Source organism: Geotrypetes seraphini, chromosome 8 (assembly GCF_902459505.1).
Source record: "Geotrypetes seraphini chromosome 8, aGeoSer1.1, whole genome shotgun sequence".
NCBI lineage: Eukaryota > Metazoa > Chordata > Amphibia > Gymnophiona > Dermophiidae > Geotrypetes > Geotrypetes seraphini.
The window spans coordinates 146,021,330-146,042,092 of NC_047091.1; the positions used below are offsets into that span (position 1 = coordinate 146,021,330).

Consider the following 20,763-nt stretch of genomic DNA (forward strand, 5'->3'; position numbering starts at 1 on the left):
CTCTTTAGCTATAAATTACAATATTATTAAGACTTGGCCAAAAGGAAAAAGATTTAGAAACTATAAAAAGTTTTACCTCATGCAAAGTTGTCATTTCTTTAATAAGACATTAACTATTTTTACTGCAGCCCTCCAAGTACCTACAAATCCAAAATGTGGCCCTGCAAAGGGTTTGAGTTTGAAACCACTGGTTTACACAGTTCTACCAGCAAATGGAAACTCAATACTACAGGCTTCAAAGTGATCCTACAGAGTATCCTATGCAGTCCACAATCAGCATTTTGTTGCAAAAACCAGACGACCTAAGACCAATGCTCTAACCTTCTAGTTTACAGAGAAACAAAGAGCAATAAATTAAGAACATTTTTTCACAAAAGACCAAACCAGTGAAAACAACTGTAACTTCCAAAAGCAGTAATTTTACTCTTTTCTTCTTTAGTTTATCAAACATTGCATTATATTGTCGCGATACACCTGTACTCTCCACAAACCTATAACTGAACCAATACCATGTAATCACGCTGTTTGCTTCAACACTGTATACCATCTTGAACTGAAAAGGCATGATGGGATATAAATAAAGCTATTATATACTATCAATCATAAAACATAAGAGATTATGTCCTTATCTTGACTTGCATATTCCTATTTAATCAGACCACAAGAAGCTTCTCAGGTTTCATGTCCTGGAAAATCATTGTCAATTTTCAGCTCTGCCTTTTGGCCTGGCGACAGCCCCTCGTACCTTCACCAAAGTGATGGTTGGGTTGTGGCCCCCTCATGCAACATGGGATTACAAGTACATCCCTACTTGGATGACTGGCTGATCAGGGCCAGCGCATAGTAGATCAGGTGATCCGAATCCTGGAGGATCTATGTTGTATTGTTAATTTGCGAAAGAGGAATTTGATGCCAAGTCAATCCTTGGAGTACCTGGGAGTCTTGTTTGACATGGCAGCCGGCCACATCTATCTACCAGAGGCACATATATTGAAGTTGTGCTCTCAGATTTCTTGTCTTCTGGACAAGTCAGCTCCCTCAGCATGGGACTACCTTCCAGTCCTGGGGTTCATGGTGGTCACATTAGATGTGGTGCCTTTGGCAAGAGCCCCCATATGCGTCCTATCCAGCATGCATTGCTCTCATGCTTGTTCCCACAGTCGGACGTATTACAGAAGTATCAACTCTGGACGTTGGAGGTTCGGGCCGGCATGAATTGATGGATCTATCCTCAGTCCCTCTTAAGTGGCACACCTGGATGGTTGTATCAATGGATGCCATTCTCCTGAGCTGGGGAGCCCATTGTAATCATCGCCTGATTCAGGGATATTAGACACCCTCTCAGAAGAAGTGATTGATCAACAGGCTAGAACTGTGTTCTATTCGGTTGGCTCAGGTGAAATTTCAGAATACTCTCGAAAGTCAAACAGTCAGTCTTCTCCAAAAGTGCTACAGCTGTGGAATATGTGAATCACCAGGAAGACACCAAGAGTCTGTCGCTACGTCTGGAAGCTCGCCTGCTCTTCCTCAGGGCGGAGTGTCATCTCCAGGCATTCTCGGAGGTGCATGTAGCAGGAGTGGACAATGTTCAGGTAGACTTTGGATCCAGGTGACTGGACGCCGTCTCCAACAGTATTTCAGGCCATTGTTCAGCGCTGGAGTCATCCACACTTTGACCTCATAACAGCAGTGAAGGAGAAGGCAGCACATCCATGCAAACTTCGCCCCCTCACGAGCCGCAACGCATGTGGAACACGGCTGCGCATCCGACAGCCATCCGCCGCAAACGAGAGATGAATCCTCCCCATCCCAACCTGGGAAGGCCATCTGTGAAGTTTGGAGCAAAAATGAAGCTCCTAACTATAAAAAATATAGTTTTATTCAAATCGGGGAAAAATCGAAGATGGCCACCAAGGGTGCCGATTTTACAATCAGATAGCCCGGGAAAGGAACAAGAATCCTTTAAAAAGGAGAAATTAGGTTCTTACCTGCTAATTTTCTTTCTGTTAGCCTGTAGACTGATATAGTCCTTACGAATGGTTATATACCTCACTGCTACCAGCAGGTGGAGACCGAGAACAAACTTGTATATCAGGATAGCTTCCCCCTAGCAATCCAGTCTGCCGAATAGCCAATCAGAACCTAGGAAAGACTTCAACTGAAAACAGTAAAGCATACTTCGAACAGGAGTGTATAAACAACAAACAACGGTAAACAACTATTGGAACATGTGTAGAACTTAACCCTGGTAAAGAAAAGATTCCCACAGCTCATCAGCTAAGCCAAAGCCACAGCCATTGTGCTTAATTCTTCCTGGCCCTAGAAAAATACTAGAATCCACAGAAAAACCAAAATCTACATTCGAGCAAAACAAAAACCCGCAATCGCCGCACAAAGTCAGATAGGGTGGGGGACTATACTAGTCTACAGGCTAACAGAAAGAAAATTAGCAGGTAAGAACCTAATTTCTCTTTCTGTATCGCCTGGTAGATTGGTATAGTGCTTACGAATGGGACGTACCAAAGCAGTACCCATCAAGGGTGGGACCCCCGAAGGGCCAACACCAGAACATGTTCACCAAATACCATGTCCCAACGTGCCTGAACATCCACAAGGTAGTGTCTGACAAAGGAATGCAGAGAAGACCAAACTGCAGCCTTGCAAACATCCACTGGAGGCACTAGAGAAGACTTAGTCCAAGAAGCTACCTGACCCTGAGTGAAATGAGCCTTGAGAAATTCTGGAACAAACTTTTTCTTCAGATAAGCGGAAGCAATAGTCTCCTTGATCCAACGCGCAATAGTAGCCTTAGACGTGCCATCCCCCTTACGAGGACCTGCTAGAAGGACAAAGAGATGATCTGATCTCCTGGGTCCTCTGCACATAAGAGCGAAGGACCTGACCGACATCCAACTTGCGCAACTGTCTCTGTTCGAACACCGGGAGGACCACTACCTGATTGACATGAAAAGAAGAAACTACCTTTGGCAGAAAAGAAGGAACAGGCCTCAGTGTTCTCCCTAGGGCCTTTTAGCCAGGCACTCCGCCCTGCTAATTTAGATGACTGCCCGGCTGTCATCTGATCGCAAATCCTGCTGCTGACGCCGTCGCTCAACATTTTTTTTTTTTTTAAACCCTCTCACCGGCTTGGAGATTTCCCGCCTTAGCCTGTAGCGAACTCATGCTCCAGGGCTCTAACATGTGCATGCCAGGGCTCTAACGTGTGCATGCCGACTTCCCTTCTCTCCGAAACCAGAAGTTACATCCCGGGGGAGGGGGGTAGAAGAGAAGGGAAGCTGGCACGCACACGTTAGAGTCCTGGAGCATGAGTTTGCTACGGGCAAGGGCAGGAGGCAGGTAAGCGACGGAGGGAAGCTTACAACTTGCCTAGCGACTCTGCCGACGGGTGTGTGAAATGGGAGGGATGGGAAGAGAAATGTTGCTGCTGCTGCTGCCCCATTTTTTTTGGGGGGGAGGGGGAAGAGAAAAGCTGCTGCACCCAATTGGGGGGAGGAGGGAAGAGAAGTGCTGCTGCTGCACCCAATTGGGGAGGGAGAAGAGAAGTGCTGCTGCTGCACCCAATTGGGGAGGGGGAAGAGAAGTGCTGCTGTTGCACCCAATTGGGGGGAGAGAGAGGAGAGAAGACCAGGGAAGGAAGAGGAGAGGAAAGAGAGGCCAAGACCATGGGAGGGAGGGAAAGGAAAGGAGCTACCAGACTATGGGGGGGAGAGATGTCAGGTCATATGGGGGGAGGGGGAGGAGACAGATGCCAGACCAGATGAAAGGAAGGAAGGAGAGAAAGGAAGGAGAAGAAATGCCAGATAATGGAGTGGGAAATAGAAGGAGAGGAGAGAGATGCCAGGGCATGGGGGAAGGAAAGGAAACTAAAGGAGACAAAATGCCAGACCAGAGGGAAAGAAAGGAGAGGAGGTGCCAGAGAAGGAGGGAGAGACAGGAGAGAGATACCAGGGCATGGGGGGAGAGAAGGGAAGGAGATAGAGATGCCAGACCATGGGGTGGAGTGGGAAGGAAGGAAAGGAGAAGAGAGATGCCAGAGCATAGGGGAAGGGGTGGAGCTGAAAGGGCACAGAATATATAGTTTATTGAAGGGATATAGAAAGAGGGAAGATGCCATATGGAACAGAGAGAGGGCAGACACTGGATGGAAAGGGCAAAGAGGGTGGACAGTGGATGCAAGGGACAGAGAGAGGGTGGACAGTAGATGGAAGGGGTAGAGAGAGGGTAGAGGCTGGGTGGAGGGGCAAAGAGAGGACAGATGTTGCATGGAAGGGAGCGAAGACAAACGCTGAATAGAAAGAAGAAAGCGAAGAGAAAATGATTAAAGCAGAAACGACAAAAGGTAGAAAAAAAATTTTTTGTTCCTTAACGTAGAACAGGGGTGGGCAACTCTGGTCCTCGAGGGCCAGAATCAAGTCAGGTTTTCAAGATTTCCCCAATGAATATTCATGAGATCTATTTGCATGCACTGCTCTCAATATATATTCATTGGGGAAATCCTGAAAATCTGACTGGATTCCGGCCCTTAAGGACCGGAGTTGCCCACCCCTGATGTAGAATCACATAGTATTGTAACTGTATTGATTAAAGTTTATAAATAGGAAATGGAAATAAGGCAATTTTGGGGGGACTAAACCCCTTTCCTCAGATCAAGACAGTATACCATAACAGCAGTATACTGTACTGTCTTGAAAAAAAGATTTGGCCTCTTGAAAGCTAATTGAAAAATGGATTAGTCCAATAAAATTGTATTTTCTTATTTCTCATTATTTGTTTTATTTCTATTTGTTAATTTGTAAAGCGGTGATTGTTATGTAGCAGTTTTTTCAAATTCACATCTATTGTCTTTATATTTTGCACAGTATTAGGGGACGTGTCACTGTTTCTGTGGTGTTGCATTGTATGCAGAGTCTGGTTTCTTGGTTCAGTTTAACTTTTGTCTACATATTTTTATTTTTAGTTTGTGATTATTCCATATTGGGTGAGGGTGGATCTGTGTTCTGTGTATATGAAAAGGACATGGCTTTCTGTTAGCATTGACTGTACAGGATCAATTGACTGTGCAGGATCTGGCTTGTTTAGTTTTACAATGCGTGTGTTGATGTTCTAGTGCTAACTCTAGTGTTTAAGATGCTGCCTTTTCCTAGGTGCACCCTTGTTGTGTGACTCATGGATTATTACTAAAAATATCTTTTTTATATAGAGGAGGGGGTTGTTAAAAAAATGATCAGCACTGGCTGTCATATATACTAGGTATGCCACTGGATTTAATGATCTTATCCTAACTTTACTGTTGACGTAGGTATTGTTCCCCCCCCACACACACACACACTATAAAGAATTAAATTAAAGTTGTATTAACATCAAGCAGCTTTCAAATGACAATAATTTTAATACATTGCTAATTATTTCCTGCATCTTTACCTGCAGTCAATTGGAAACTCAAAATGCGCTAGGGAGACCGGAATCCTGGAGGCTATACAGGACTGCTTCATGGAGCAACTTGTCAGAGAACCGACGAGAGGGAATGCCACTCTAGATCTAATCCTCAATGGGCTAAGAGGACCTGCAAAGGAAGTGGAAGTAGTGGGACCGTTGGGAAACAGCGATCACAATATGATCAAGTTCAAGGTTGAAATAGGAATATCGAAGGGAAAGAGAACCACAGCGACAACCTTTAACTTCAAGAAAGGAAACTACGAAGCAATGAGAGTAATGGTAAGGAAGAAATTTAGGAACAGCACTAAGCAATCGCAGACTGTAGAGCAATCCTGGTCTTTATTCAAGGACACCGTGAGCGAGGCACAAAATCTGTATATCCCCAGATTTAGAAAAGGATGCAAAAAGAGCCGAACAAAAGACCCGGCGTGGATAACTAAAGAAGTGAAGAAAGTGATAGGGAGATAAGAAGAATTCATTCCAGAAATAGAAAAAGAACAAAACTAAGGAGAACTGGAAAGAGCACAGGAAGAATGTCACCTCATGGTGAGAAGAGCAAAGAGAGAATATGAAGAGAGGCTAGCCAGGGAAGCACAAAATTTCAAACCGTTCTTCAGATATGTTAAAGGGAAGCAGCCGGCAAGGGAGGAAGTGGGACCGCTGGATGACAGAGATAGGAAAGGACTGGTGAAGGAGGAAAAAGAAGTGGCAGATAGACTAAATATGTTCTTTTCGTCTGTATTTACAAAAGAGGACACATTCAACGTGCCAGAACCTGAAAAAAATCTTCAAAGGAGATCAAGCAGAAAAATTAACATCCATGGAGCTAAGCCTTGAAGATGTACACAAGCAGATAGATTAAACACTAAAAAATCTCCGGGCCCGGACAGAATCCACCCTAAGGTATTGAAAGAACTAAAGGAGGAAATGGTGGAACTACTACAGCAGATTTGTAATCTATCCCTGAAAACAGGCGTGATCCCGGAGGATTGGAGGATAGCTAATGTTACTCCCATCTTTAAGAACGGATCGAGAGGTGACCCGGGGAACTACAGACCGGTAAGTTTGACTTCGGTTCCGGGGAAGATGGCGGAAGCGCTGATAAAATACAGTATCGATGAGCATCAAGAAAGGAATAAACTGATGAAAACAAGCCAACATGGCTTCTGTAAGGGAAGATCGTGCCTAACGAACTTATTGCACTTCTTCAAAGGAATAAACAAACAGATGGACAAAGGGGACCCCATAGAAACATAGAAATTGACGGCAGAAAAGGGCCACAGCCCATCGAGTCTGCCCATACCAATGACCCACTCCCTGACTTCTACTCCCCTATAGATCCCACGTGAATATCCCATTTCCTCTTGAAATCCAACACGCTGCTGGCCTCAATCACCTGCTGAGGCAGCTCGTTCCAATGATCGACCACCCTTTCGGTGAAGAAATACTTCCTAGCATCACCTTGAAACTTCCCTCCCCTGATTTTCAGCGAGTGCCCTCTGGTTACCGAGGGCCCTGTAAGACTGAAGATATCATCTTTCACCTCTATATGCCCTGTGATATACTTAAAGGTCTCAATCATGTCCCCCCTCTCTCTTCGCTCCTCCAGTGAGTACATCCGCAATTTTTTTTACCTTTCCTCATACGTGAGATCCCTGAGCCCCAAGACCATCCTGGTAGCCATACGCTGAACCGACTCAACTCTCAACACATCTTTCCGGTAGTGCGGTCTCCAGAATTGAACACAATACTCGAGATGGGGTCTTACCATGGATCTGTACAGTGGCATTATGACTTCAGGTTTTCTGCTGACAAAACCCCTCCGGATGCAGCCCATCATTTGTCTTGCCCTGGACGAAGCCTTCTCCACCTGATTGGCAGCCTTCATATCATCGCTAATGATCACTCCTAAATCACGTTCCACCGTGGTCCTGGACAAGGTTTCACCATTTAGTGAGTAAGTTCTGTGTGGATTTTTTTTGCCTAGGTGCATTACTTTACATTTTTTAGCATTGAAGCCTAGCTGCCAAGTTGATGACCACTGTTCCAATTTCTGTAGGTCTTGCATCATAAGGTCAGGAACACTGTCATTGCCTACTATGTTGCATAGTTTGGCGGCGTCGGCAAACAGTGATATTTTTCCTCTAAGCCCTTGGGTCAAATCTCCTATGAATAAATTGAATAGAATCGGCCCTAAGACGGAGCCCTGAGGTACTCCACTCGTTACTGCTGATGTTTTGGAAGGGGTACCGTTTACCATTACCCTTTGAAGCCTACCATCTAACCAATCCTTTACCCATGCAGTGAATGTGTCCCCTAATCCCATCGATTTTAGTTTGTTCAACAGCCTGCGGTGTGGGACGCTATCAAAAGCTTTGCTGAAGTCCAAATATATCACATCCAGGGACTCCCCGGCATCCAGACGACTGGTCACCCAGTCAAAGAAATCAATCAGATTAGATTGGCAGGACCTTCCCCTGGTAAATCCATGTTGGTGTGGATCTCGTAAATTTTCTTCGTCTAGAATCTCGTCGAGTCTCTGCTTGATCAGTGTTTCCATGAGTTTGCACACTATGGATGTAAGACTCACCGGTCTGTAATTTTCTGCCTCTGTTCTGCAGCCCTTTTTGTGGAGTGGAATTACATTAGCTGTTTTCCAGTCTAGGGGTACTTTTCCCGTGCGCAAGGAAAGATTGAAGAGCACGGATAGTGGTTCAGCCAGAACTTCACTCAGTTCTCTGAGTACCCTGGGGTGTAGATTGTCAGGTCCCATGGCTTTGTCTACTTTGAGTCTTGAAAGTTCGTGGTAGACACTACTGGGTGTAAACTCGTAATCATGAAACAGATCATTTTGGCTGTCTCTTATCTGTAGTTGCGGACCAGCTCCTGGCGCTTCACAGGTGAATACTGAGCAGAAGTATTCGTTTAGCAGTTCTGCCTTGGTATAATCAGATTCTGCGTAGTTTCCGTCTGATTGCCTAAGGCGTACTATCCCATCTTTGTTTCTCTTCCTGTCGCTAATGTACCTAAAAAAGGATTTGTCCCCTTTTTTAATATTCCATGCCAGATCTTCCTCTGTTTGAAGTTTGGCTTCCCTGACTGCCTTTTTGACAGCCTTAGATCTGACCAGATAGTCTTCTTTTGCCTCTCTTTTCTCATATACTTAGATTTCCAAAAAGCCTTCGACAAGGTACCCCACGAACGCCTACTTCGGAAACTGAAGAACCATGGGGTGGAAGGAGAAGTACACAGATGGATCAAAAATTGGTTGGTGGGTAGAAAGCAAAGGGTAGGAGTGAAGGGCCACTACTCAGACTGGAGGAGGGTCACGAGTGGTGTTCTCGGACCGCTGCTGTTCAATGTATTTATAAATGATCTAGATATAGAGACGAAGTGTGAAGTAATAAAATTTGCAGACGACACCAAACTATTTAGTGGAGTTGAGACTAAAGAGGACTGTGAGGATTTACAAAGGGACCTGAACAAATTAGAAGAGTGGGCGACGAGATGGCAGATGAAGTTTAATGTAGAGAAATGTAAAGCCTTGCATGTAGGAAACAGTAACCCGAAGTACAGCTACACGATGGGAGGGCTGGTAATGGGTGAAAGTACCCTAGAAAAGGACTTGAGGGTAATAGTGGACAAGACAATGAAGCTGTCGGTACAGTGCGCAGCGACCTCTAAGAAGGCGAATAGAATGCTAGGTATTATCAAAAAAGGTATTACAACCAGAACGAAAGAAGTTATTCTGCCGTTGTATCGGGCAATGGTGTGCCCGCATCTGGAGTATTGCGTCCAATATTGGTCGCCATACCTTAAGAAGGATATGGCGATACTCGAGAGGGTCCAGAAAAGAGCGACACGATTGATAAAAGGTATGGAAAACCTTTCATATGCTGAAAGACTGGAGAAACTGGGGCTCTTTTCCCTGGAGAAGCGGAGACTTAGAGGGGACATGATAGAGACTTACAAGATCATGAAGGGCATAGAGAAAGTGGAGAGGGACAGATTCTTCAAACTTTCGAAAACTACAAGAACTAGAGGGCATTCAGAAAAATTAAGAGGAGATAGATTTAGAACCAATGCTAGGAAGTTCTTCTTCACCCAATGGGTTGTGGATACCTAGAATGCGCTTCCAGAGGGTATGATAGGACAGAGTACGGTATTGGGGGGTTCAAGAAGGGATTAGATGATTTCCTGAAGGAAAAGGGGATAGAAGGGCATAGATAGAGGATTACTATAAAGGTCCTGGACCTGATGGGCCGCCGCGTGAGCATTATGGTGGGCATCATGGACCTCTGGTCTGACCCAGCAGAGGCACTACTTATGTTCTTATAAACTGTTTTGCCCTAGCTCTCACTTTGATCTTTATCTGCTACTTTTTTATTTTGCTGTAGTGCAATCACACAGGTCTCCTTCAAGGCTCAGTAACACCTCTCCATAAATTATGTGGAAGAGGTCTAGAAATGGGGATCACATCTATTTCATCTCCACAGTGAGTCCCCAGGAATGAACAAAGTGATCAAAACAATAATAGAGGTGCTGTAGAGCCGTTTCTTGTATGACTGAATGAACTATATATTTTTTTTTTTAATTGTTTAAATTCATGCAGAAATAAATGGCTAGATTGAACCTAATGACTTCATTAACACATTTCCCTTTTTTAAACCTCTACATCATTTGAAAGATGGCACATATCTAATTATTCACTTCTAGAATTGGATCCTTCTTAAATTTAGTAAAAATATTCTGGTACAAGTGTCAAACCTTAAAAAAGGAAGTCAAATTGAGCATTGGAAAATAATAATTAACTAATAAAAATAGTACACATTTAATTTGCCCCATCACCAAATTTCCCCGTCCGGCCCCACCTGGCTACTTTTTCATGCCACCCGGATGGAAAAAATTTCTGGGGAGAACACTGGGCCTCAAGACAACCCGCTCCCTAGAATACTCCAAGAAGGGAGCCCTACAAGAGAAAGCCTGCAGCTCAGAAACATGTCTAGCAGAAGTAATGGCCGCTTTAAGAGTAATGTCCTTCAAAGAGCAGTCGCCTAATGGTTCAAAAGATGGACGCACCAGAAAGCACAGTTACTTACCATAACAGGTGTTATCCAGGGACAGCAGGCAGCTATTCTCACATATAGGTGACGTCATCGACGGAGCCCGGATGCAGACGCCTCACAAGCAGACTTGAAGAAACTCGAAGTTTCGAGTCCCACACAACACAGGGCGCGTCTCCTCAGTTCAGATAGCTAGCAGAGAAGCCAACCAGGTGAGGTGGGTGGGTTGTGAGAATAGCTGCCTGCTGTCCCTGGATTACACCTGTTACGGTAAGTAACTGTGCTTTATCCCAGGACAAGCAGGCAGGTATTCTCACATATGGGTGACCTCCAAGCTAACCAGAATGGGATGGTGGGAGTGTTGGCAATTTAGGAGAATAAATTTTGTAATACTGTTTGGCCAAACTGTCCATCCCGTCTGGAGAAAGTATTCAGACAATAGTGAGAAGTGAAGGTATGAACCAAGGACCAAGTAGCAGCTCTACAAATTTCCTCAATAGGTGTAGATCTGAGGAAAGCTACTGAAGCTGCCATTGCTCTGACTTTATGGGCTGTGACTTTACTGTGAAGGGGTAATCCAGCCTGGGCATAGCAGAAAGAGATACAAGCCGCCATCCAGTTGGAGATGGTACGCTTAGAAATAGGATGGCCCAAGTTATTTGGATCGAAGGAAACAAAAAGTTGAGGAGCAGTTCTGTGTGGTTTGGTGCGTTCCAAGTAGAAGGCCAAAGCACGTTTACAGTCCAGAGTATGAAGAGCTGATTCTCCAGGATGAGAATGAGGCTTTGGAAAATACACTGGAAGTACGATGGATTGGTTGAGATGAAATTCTGAGACTACTTTAGGTAGGAATTTAGGATGAGTACGAAGAACCACCTTGTCATGATGGAACACAATGAATGGTGGGTCAGTAACTAAAGCTTGCAGTTCATTGACTCTTCGAGCGGAAGTGAGGGCTATGAGAAACACCACTTTCCAAGTGAGATACTTCAGATGAGCCTTATCAATTGGTTCAAATGGAGGCTTCATGAGTTGAGAAAGGACAACATTGAGGTCCCAAACCACAGGAGGCAGTTTGAGAGGAGGGTTAACATTAAAGAGTTCTTTCATGAATTTGGAAACCACCGGATGAGCAGAGAGGGGTTTCCCTTCAATAGGCTGATGGAAAGCCGCAATTGCACTGAGATGGACTCGTATAGATGTAGACTTGAGGCCAGAATTGGATAAGTGTAACAAGTAGTCCAAAGCAGAAGATAAGGAGGAATGCTGAGGCTCCGTATAATGAGAAAAACACCACATAGAAAATCTAGTCCACTTTTGGTGATAACATTGTCTAGTGGTAGGCTTCCTAGAAGCTTTTAAGACATCTCTTACAGATTGAGAAAACTGAAGAGGAGTTACGTTGAAAGGTACCAAGCTGTCAGGTGTTGAGACTGCAGGTTGGAATGAAGCAGAGATCCTTGACTCTGTGTAAGCAGAGACGGAAAAACTGGTAGAAGGTATGGCTCTCTGGGGCTGAGTTGAAGTAGAAGGGAGTACCAAGGTTGTCTTGGCCACCGAGGAGCGATTAGAATCATGGTGGCATGATCGTTCTTCAACTTGACCAGAATCTTGAGAATGAGAGGGAATGGAGGGAATGCGTAGAAGAAGAGATTCGTCAATTCCAGAAGAAAAGCATCTGCTTCGAGGCGGTGAGGAGAGTATATCCTGGAGCAGAACTGGGGCAGTTTGAAGTTGTGGGGAGCCACAAAGAGGTCTATCTGAAGGGTTCCCCATTGTGAAAAAATGTGATGAAGAGGCGAGGAATGGAGAGTCCATTCGTGAGGTTGCAGAAGACGACTCAAGTTGTCCGCCAAGCAATTCTTCGCCCCTTGAATGTAGGCAGGTTTGAGGAAGGTGTTGTGGCGGATTGCCCAGTCCCAAACCTTCAGAGCTTCTTGACAAAGGGAGGCAGAGCCCGTCCCTCCTTGTTTGTTGACATAATACATGGCGACTTGGTTGTCCGTCTGGATGAGGACTACCTGGTTGCAAAGAAGATGTTGAAAAGCGCTGAGAGCCTTGAAAATCGCTCTGAGTTCCAACAGATTTATGTGACCTTGACGATCTGTACTGGTCCAGTGGCCTTGAGTACGGAGACCATCGTGATGAGCACCCCAAGCATAGGTCGAAGAGTCTGTCGTGAGGAGCTTCTGATGAAGGGGTGTTTGAAAAAGCAAGCCTCTGGAAAGATTGGAAGAGAGCATCCACCAACGGAGAGACTTCTTGAAGGAAGGAGTGACTGAAATGTGTCGAGAAGGAGGGTCGTAAACTTGCGTCCATTGAGATGCCAGGGTCCACTGAGAAATTCTGAGGTGAAGTCTGGCAAAGGGAGTCATGTGTACTGTGGAGGCCATGTGACCCAGAAGTACCACATGTGTCTCGCTGAAATGGAAGAGCGGGAAGACACTGTATGACAGAGTTGAAGAAGAGGTTCCAGACGTTGTTCTGGAAGGAATGCTCTGAGTTGGACAGTGTCCAGAACAGCTCCAATGAATTGTAGAGTCTGAGAGGGCTGAAGTTGAGATTTGGGAAAGTTGATTTTGAATCTCAAACTTTGTAGGAGCCAGGTAGTCCGTTGGGTCACTACAATAACCCCTTGAGACGGGGAATCTTTGATGAGCCAGTAGTCAAGGTAGGGAAATACCTGAAGACCATGGTTCCGGAGAGCTGCCGCTACCACTACCAGGCACTTGGTGAACACTCTGGGAGACGAGGTCAGGCCGAAGGGTAGTACTCTGTATTGATAATGCAGATTCCCCACCCGAAATCTGAGATATTGACAGGAGGCCGGATGAATGGGGATATGAGTGTAGGCCTTCTTGAGATCCAGAGAGCACCAGTCGTTCTGCTCGAGAAGGGGATAAAGAGATGCCAGGGACAGCATTCAAAACTTTTCTTTGACTAAAAATTTGTCGAGAGCCCTGAGATCCAGAAAGGGTCGCAGATCACCCATCTTATTCGGAACAAGGAAGTAACGGGAGTAAAATCCCCTGTTTTGCTGTTCCAAGGGAACTGGTTCGATGGCATGGAGAGAAAGAAGAGCTTGAGCTTCCTGAAGAAGAAGGGCGGTCTGGGATTGACTGGAAAAATACTCTCTTGGAGGAAGGTCTGGTGGAACCTGAGTGAAATGAAGAGAGTATCCTTCTCTGATGATGGTAAGCACCCAGAGGTCCGATGTAATTATTGTCCATCGGTTGTAAAAATGATGGAGACGACCTCCTATAGTAGGAAAAGGAGACAGACAGAACGATGGAGGTTATGCTCTGTTGTAAACAGTCAAAAAGGCTGAGAAGCCTTAGGTGCAGCAGAAGGTTGGGGTTTCTGCTGCTTCTGAGGTTGCTGTTTTTTCAGAGGAGGGCGAGTATAAGGAGCCGGCTTTGGAGCAAAACGCCTTTGATAGATAAGAGCAGGGCAGGCAGGCTTGGCAGGAGCTGGCTTATCTTAGGTCTGACTATAGAAGCAAATGATTTTTCATGGTCAGATAATTTCTTGGTGGCTGCCTCGATGGATTCATCAAAGAGGTCGTTGCCCTCAGAAGGAATTTTAGCCAAGCGGTCTTGAAGGTTAGAGTCCATGTCAATGGTACGAAGACAGGCAAGACAACGCAGAGCTACAGAGCAAGCAGCCGCTCGGGCAGATAACTCGAAGGCATCATAAGATGATTGGAGGAGATGCAGACGTAATTGAGAGAAAGAAGTAATGACTTCCTGAAACTCAAAATGCATTTGGGTATCAAATAATCCCAAAACTTTGGTAGAAGAGAAAGAAGAAATTCAAAGTAAGTGATGAAATAAAAATTATAATTGAGGACTTTAGAGGACATCATAGCATTCTGGTAGATGCGACGTCCGAATTTATCCGTAGTTTTCCCTTCCCTTCCAGGAGGGATGGTGGCGTAAACCTTGGAAGGATGGGACCTTTTCAAGGAGGACTCGACCAGCAGGGATTGATGAGATAACTGAGAATTTTAAAACCCTTTGCGATGCACAGTCTTATATCTAGAGTCCAATTTTCCTGGAACAGCCGGTATGGAAAAAGGTGTTTCCATTTAACGACCAAAAGTCTGATTCAAAAGTGGAAGTGGAATTATGAAGTGATTATGAAGTGGAAGCTTAAGAGACTCTGCCGGAGGTTGAGGAAGATGCATGACTTCGAGATACTCCTTAGAATATTTGGAGCCAGTATCCAATTGAATATCCAAGTCCACAGCCCATCTGTCGTAGGAAAGACAAGAAAGATAGCTGATTTGCCAATGCTTTGCCTCAAGAAGGACTCAAGGACGTCGAGGCAGCCTATGTTGAAGAAGAAGCTTTGGCAGGGATAAAGGCATCAAAGGAACCTGGTGACTTGGACGAAGCAATCAAGACCGTAATATCCTCGAGGTCCGGCATTGGAGACCTTGAACGAGGAGTCGGTGGTCTGGTCGAGGTTGGAGTAGATCGAGGCTTCGAGGAAGAAGGTCTGTCGTGAGACGAAGAATTATGCCTGGAAGGATGCCTCGATGAAGGCCTCGAATGTCGGTGAGAACTGTGTCTGGAACCAGATCTCGAGGATCGAGGAGACTTCGCCTCGGAGACGTGGGCAGCCGAAGCCGATGTACGAATAGGACTAGAGGCTGTAGATCGAAGCTCCATAGGCTTGGTGGAGGAACCTCGATGCACTCTCAAAAACTCTGCTCCTTGTATAGAGTGTGAGGATTCTCATCGAGGCACTCGCAAAGAATCTGCTCCTTGCTTTACGTGCTTGGATGCTAGACCAGACACTCGCAGAGACTCTGCTCCCTGCAAAGAGTGTGTAAGTTCAGACTGGGGCAAAGGAAGCGGCTCGACTTCGCGGAAGTCTGCTGAATGCCCAGGCTGGATAAGAGGAAGCAGTTTGGGTCCCATGTTAGTAAGGAACTGAATAAACTGCTTCTCTAACATGGTCTGGAAAGAAGCCGGCAAGGATGGATCCGTGTCTGATGAAAAAAACAAAAACCGCGGTTGAGAGAAGGCACAAAGAGAACGAAGTTAAACGCAGAGAATCAAAGACGGACTTCTCGGCTCCGCGGAAAACTGAGAACTGAGGAGACGCGCCCTGCGCTGGAAGACACTCGTGCATGTGCGGTGTGGGCGACTTGAAACTTTGAATTTCTTGAAGCAAGTCTGCTTGCGAGGCGTCCGCATCCGGGCTCAGTCGATGACGTCACCCATATGTGAGAATACCTGCCTCCTTGTCCTGGGATAACGGAGTGAACCAGAGTCAGATCCCAAGAAGGAACAGAGGCTTAAGCAATTTGGCTGCCCGCAAGAAGCGAATCACATCAGGAATGGCAGTCAAACATTGACCTTTCAACAACCCACAAAAGGCTGACAAAGCCGCAAGCTGAACCCGGAGAGAAGACCAAGCTAATCCCCTGTCCAGGCCATCCTGCAAGAACTCTATGATGTTAGGCAGGAAAGCGCGAAAAGAGACCACTCCATGTGCATCACACCACTCCTCAAAAATACGCCAAACCCTCACATAAGCCCAAGAGGTAGAAAGCCTCCGGGACCCCAAGAGAGTGGAGATCACTTTATCTGAATACCCCTTCTTACCTAGGCAACCCCTTTCAAAAGCCAAGCCATAAGACAGAAGGGGCCCGGATCGAACATGGGAATGAGATACTGTGTCAGAAGTTTGTCCAAGAGAGGCAGAGGATCCGCCACCAGATGTCGCACTAGATCCTCATACCACAGACATCGAGGCCAATCCGGAGCCTCCAGAACCACGAGACCCGGATGGCAAATGAGGCGGAGAACATCTCTGCCCACCAATGGCCATGGAGGGAACACATACAACAGCCCCTCCATTGGCAATGGTTGAACCAGAACATTCAGGCCCTCGGCCTGACCATCTCTGCAACGACTGAAGACGCGAAGTGTTTTGGCATTGACAGTTGTGGCCATCAGGTCCATGAGGGTTGACCCTAAGACTGCACTATCAACTGAAAGGCCAAGGGACAGACACCACTCTCCGGGATCTAGCACGGATGACTGAGGAAGTCTGCCTGAACATTCTCCACTCCAGCTATGTGAGAGGCTGAGATGTCCTGAAGGTGAGATTCTGACCAGACCATGAGCAGAGCCGCCTCCTGTGCCAAAGTGCTCCTGGTGCCCTCCTTGATGATTGACATAGGCCACCGCCATGGCATTGTCCGAAAGTACCCTGACTGACTCGCCCATCAGAAAGGACTGGAAGGCTAACGGTGCCAGACGGATGGCTCTGGTCTCCAAGACACTGATCAACCAGAAGCCTCCTCCAAGGACCAGGTGCCCTGTGCTGAGTGACCTAGACACTGAGCTCCCCAATCGAGAAAACTGGCATCCATGAGCAGCACTGTCCACTGCGGCTGGTCTAGACTCGCCCCTTGTACAAGATAGGAGGTCTGGAACCACCAACGAAGACTGAACCGAGCCAAGCCCGGAAGCGGAACAGGATAATCTAGGGGAGCCCAAAAGGTCGATGGGCTCTGCGATAGTCTCGCGTTGCCTTTGCGTTCTCCGATGCCACAACAGGACAGCAGCGACTACAGAAGCGCCAGGCAAGCTAGCCCACCACCCCCCATGACGTCAATTCTGACTGGCTGGTCCAGAACTTCCTCTCCAATGTCAGAATTGATGTCGGGGAGAAGGCTGCTGGCCTACTGCGGCGTTGGGAAACAGGGAGAACTCAGTGGCAACGACGGCGATGGTTTGGGGGCCTTTTCCCAGACGTCTGTGGTGGCTTGGGGGCCTGTTTCCAAATGACAGACCCGGTGGTGGCTTGGGGAGAAAGAAAGAAAGGGGGGCAGGGAGATTGAAAAAAAGACAGCAGAGAGAAAGAAAGAAAGGGGGGCAGGGAGACAGAAAGAAAGAAAAACAGAGAAAAAGAAAGAAAGGGGGGCAGAGAAACAGAAAGAAAGAAAGACAGAGAAAAAGAAAGGGGGCAGAGAAACAGAAAGAAAGAAAGGGGGCAGGGAGACAGAAAGGAAGGGGAAGGGGCAGGGAGAGAGGAAGGAAAAGGAGGAGGGAATGGAGTGCATCGGGTAGCAGGGGGCATGGGGCAGGCAGGGTGGAAGAAAAAGGTGGACTCATGGAAAGACAGAGATGTTGGTTGGGAAATGGAATGAAGTCTGGAGGAGACGAAGCATGCAGGTGGCAGAAAGGAGTGAAGAAATATTGCATGCACAGTCAGAAGAAGAAAGTGCAACCAGAGACTCATGAAATCATCAGACAACAAAGATAGGAAAAATGAATTTATTTTAAATTTAGTGATCAAAAAGGAGAAATTAGGTTCTTACCTGCTAATTTACTTTCTTTTAGCTTCTTCAGACCTGTAGAGGTTAAATCTTACAAGTGGGTAGATATCCCAATCATGACCAGCAGGTGGAGACTGAAAACAAAACTGTGGAATAGTATATGAGATACCTTCCCCTAGTCCTATCAGTCTGCCGAATAGCCAGGCAGAACTAAGAACTGGAAACAGAAATAAACAATACTCCAAACAGGAGTAATAATTAACATACCCAAATGCTGTTGGAAAATGCAGAGGAGAGATACCAGAAAGAAAATGTCCCCACAGCACACCAGCTAAGCCAGCCGAGCCACAGCCGCTGTTCTTCAATTCTCCCCGGCCCTAGAAAAATACTAGAACCACAGCAAAAAACAAAAACTGCCCACGCAACAGCCACAACAACACAGCAAAAGACAAGGTGGGGACCTCTACCAGTCTGGAGAAGCTAAAAGAAAGTAATTTCTCTTTCTTTAGCACTCTCCAGACCAGTAGAGATTAAATCTTACAAGTGGGACGTACCAAAGCAGCCATCATGGGTGGGACCCCCAAAGGGTCCACACCAGAACACGCTCACCGATCACTGCGTCCCGACGTACCTGAACGTCTACCCAGCAGTGTCTGACAAATGAATGCAAGGAAGACCAAACCACAGCCTTACAAATTGGAGGCACGAACGAAGACTCAGTCCAAGAAGCTGCCTGACCCCGAGAGGAATGAGCCTTGAGAAATTCTGGAAAAGGCTTTTTTTTGTTTCCTGAAATAGATTCGCGGAAACAATAGAAGCCTTAGAAGCGCCATCCCCTGCATGAGGACCCACTAGAATGACAAAGAGATGATCTGGTTTCCTGATCTCCTGGGTCTTCTGCACATAAGAACGAAGAACCCGACTGACATCTAACTTGCGCAACTGCGTCTGCTCAGAAGAGCCCTCCCGACTACCCAACACCAGGAGGGCCACTGCCTGATTGACATGAAAAGGAGAAAACTACCTGTAGCAGAAAGGAAGAACAGGCCTTAAGACAACCCGCTCCCTAGAAAACTCCAAGAAGAGAGCCCTACAAGAGAAAGCCTGCAGCTCAGAAACACATCTAGCAGAAGTAATGGCCACCAAGAAGACCGCTTTAAGAGTTAGGTCCTTCAAAGAGCAGGCGCCCAACGGTTCAAAGCACATCAGCAATGGCAGTCAAACGTTGACCTGTCAATAATCCATGAAAAGCTGACAAGGCCGCAAGCTGAACCCGGAGAGATCAAGCCAGTCCCCTATCCAGGCCATCCTGCAAGAACTCTAAGATGTTAGGCAGTGAAGCACGAAAAGAGACCACTCCACGCGCAGCACACCACTCCTCAAATATACGTCAAACCCTCACATAAGCCTGAGAGGTGGAAAGTCTCCGGGACCCAAAGAGAGTGGAGATCACTTTATCTGAATACCCCTTCTTACCTAGGCAACCCCTTTCAAAAGCCAAGCCATAATAAAGAAAGGGGCCCGGATCGAACATGGGAATGGGACACTGCATCAGAAGGTCGTCCAAGAGAGGCAGAGGAAGAGGATCCGCCATCAGATGCCGTACTAGATCCTCAAACCACAGACGCCGAGGCCAATCTGGAGCCTCCAGAATCACGAGACCCGGATGGCAAATGATGCGGAGAACAACTCTGCCCACTAATGGCCACGGAAAGAACACATACAACAGCCCCTCCATTGGCCATGACTGAACCAGAGCATCCAGGCCCTCAGCCAACCAATCCCTGCGATGACTGAAGAAGCGGGGCAGTTTGGCGTTGACACTCGGGGCCATCAGGTCCATTTGGGGCTGACCCTAAGACTGTACTACCAACTGAAAGACCACTGGGCTTAGACACAACTCTCCGGGATCTAGCACGGATGTCTGAGGAAGTCCGACTGAACATTCTCCACTCCGGTTATGTGAGAGGCTGAGATGTCCTGAAGGTGGGATTCTGCCCAGACCATGAGCAGAGCCGCCTCCTGTGCTACCTGAGTGCTACTGGTGCCTCCCTGATGATTGATGTAAGCCATCGCCGTGGCATTGTCCGACAGAACTCTTACTGACTTGCCCGACAAGAAAGAGCGGAAGGCTAACAGCGCCAAACAGACGGCTCTGGTCTCCAACACATTGATCGACCAGGACGCCTCCTCTGTGGACCAGGTACCCTAAGCTGAGTGACCTAGACACTGAGCTCCCCAACTGAGTAGACTGGCATCTGTGAAAAGCACCGTCCACTGTAGTTGATCCAAACTCATCCCCTGAACAAGAGGATAGGTCAGGAGCCACCAACGAAGACTACAACAAGCCAAGCCTCGCAGAGGAACAGGGAGATCCAACAGTGCCTCTGGGACAACCACCTCCGGAGCAGAGCAAACTGAAGAGGACGCAAATGGGTCTGCGCCCACATCACTACATCTAGGGAAGCCGCCATCGACCCCCAAGATTTGGAGGAAATTCTGCACCCAAGGACACCGGGATGCCACAAGCAGGCGAAATTGAGATAGCAACCTCCTTACCTGGGTCTCTGGAAGGAAGACCTTCCCCAAGGAGGTGTCGAACAGAACCCAAGGTACTCCAGACGCTGAGATGAGACCAAGCGACTCCCAGAAAGGTTGACCACCCAGCCCAGTGACTGGAGAAACTCCACCACCCAAGCCATAACCTGGGTGCTCTCCTGCAACAACTTTGTCCGGATCAACCAGTCATCCAGGTAGGGAGGCACCAGAATGCCCTCTGACCACAAGGCTGCCGCGACGACCACCAAACCTTGGTGAACATCCGGGGAGCCATGGCCAGACCAAAGGGAAGCACACAGAACAGATAGTGCTGACCCAAGATCGCGAAGCGCTGATGGGAGGCCCAAATGGAAACATGCAAGCAGGCCTTCATCAGCAAAGTCAGGA

General features: G+C 46.9%; 1 protein-coding gene across 7 annotated transcripts in view; it reads right to left on the reverse strand.

The window, feature by feature from the left end:
- Positions 1-20,763, reverse strand: part of PIWIL1 (piwi like RNA-mediated gene silencing 1) — a 420,330-nt gene that overhangs the window by 310,216 nt on the left and 89,351 nt on the right. The gene's annotated exons all lie outside the window — the stretch shown is intronic.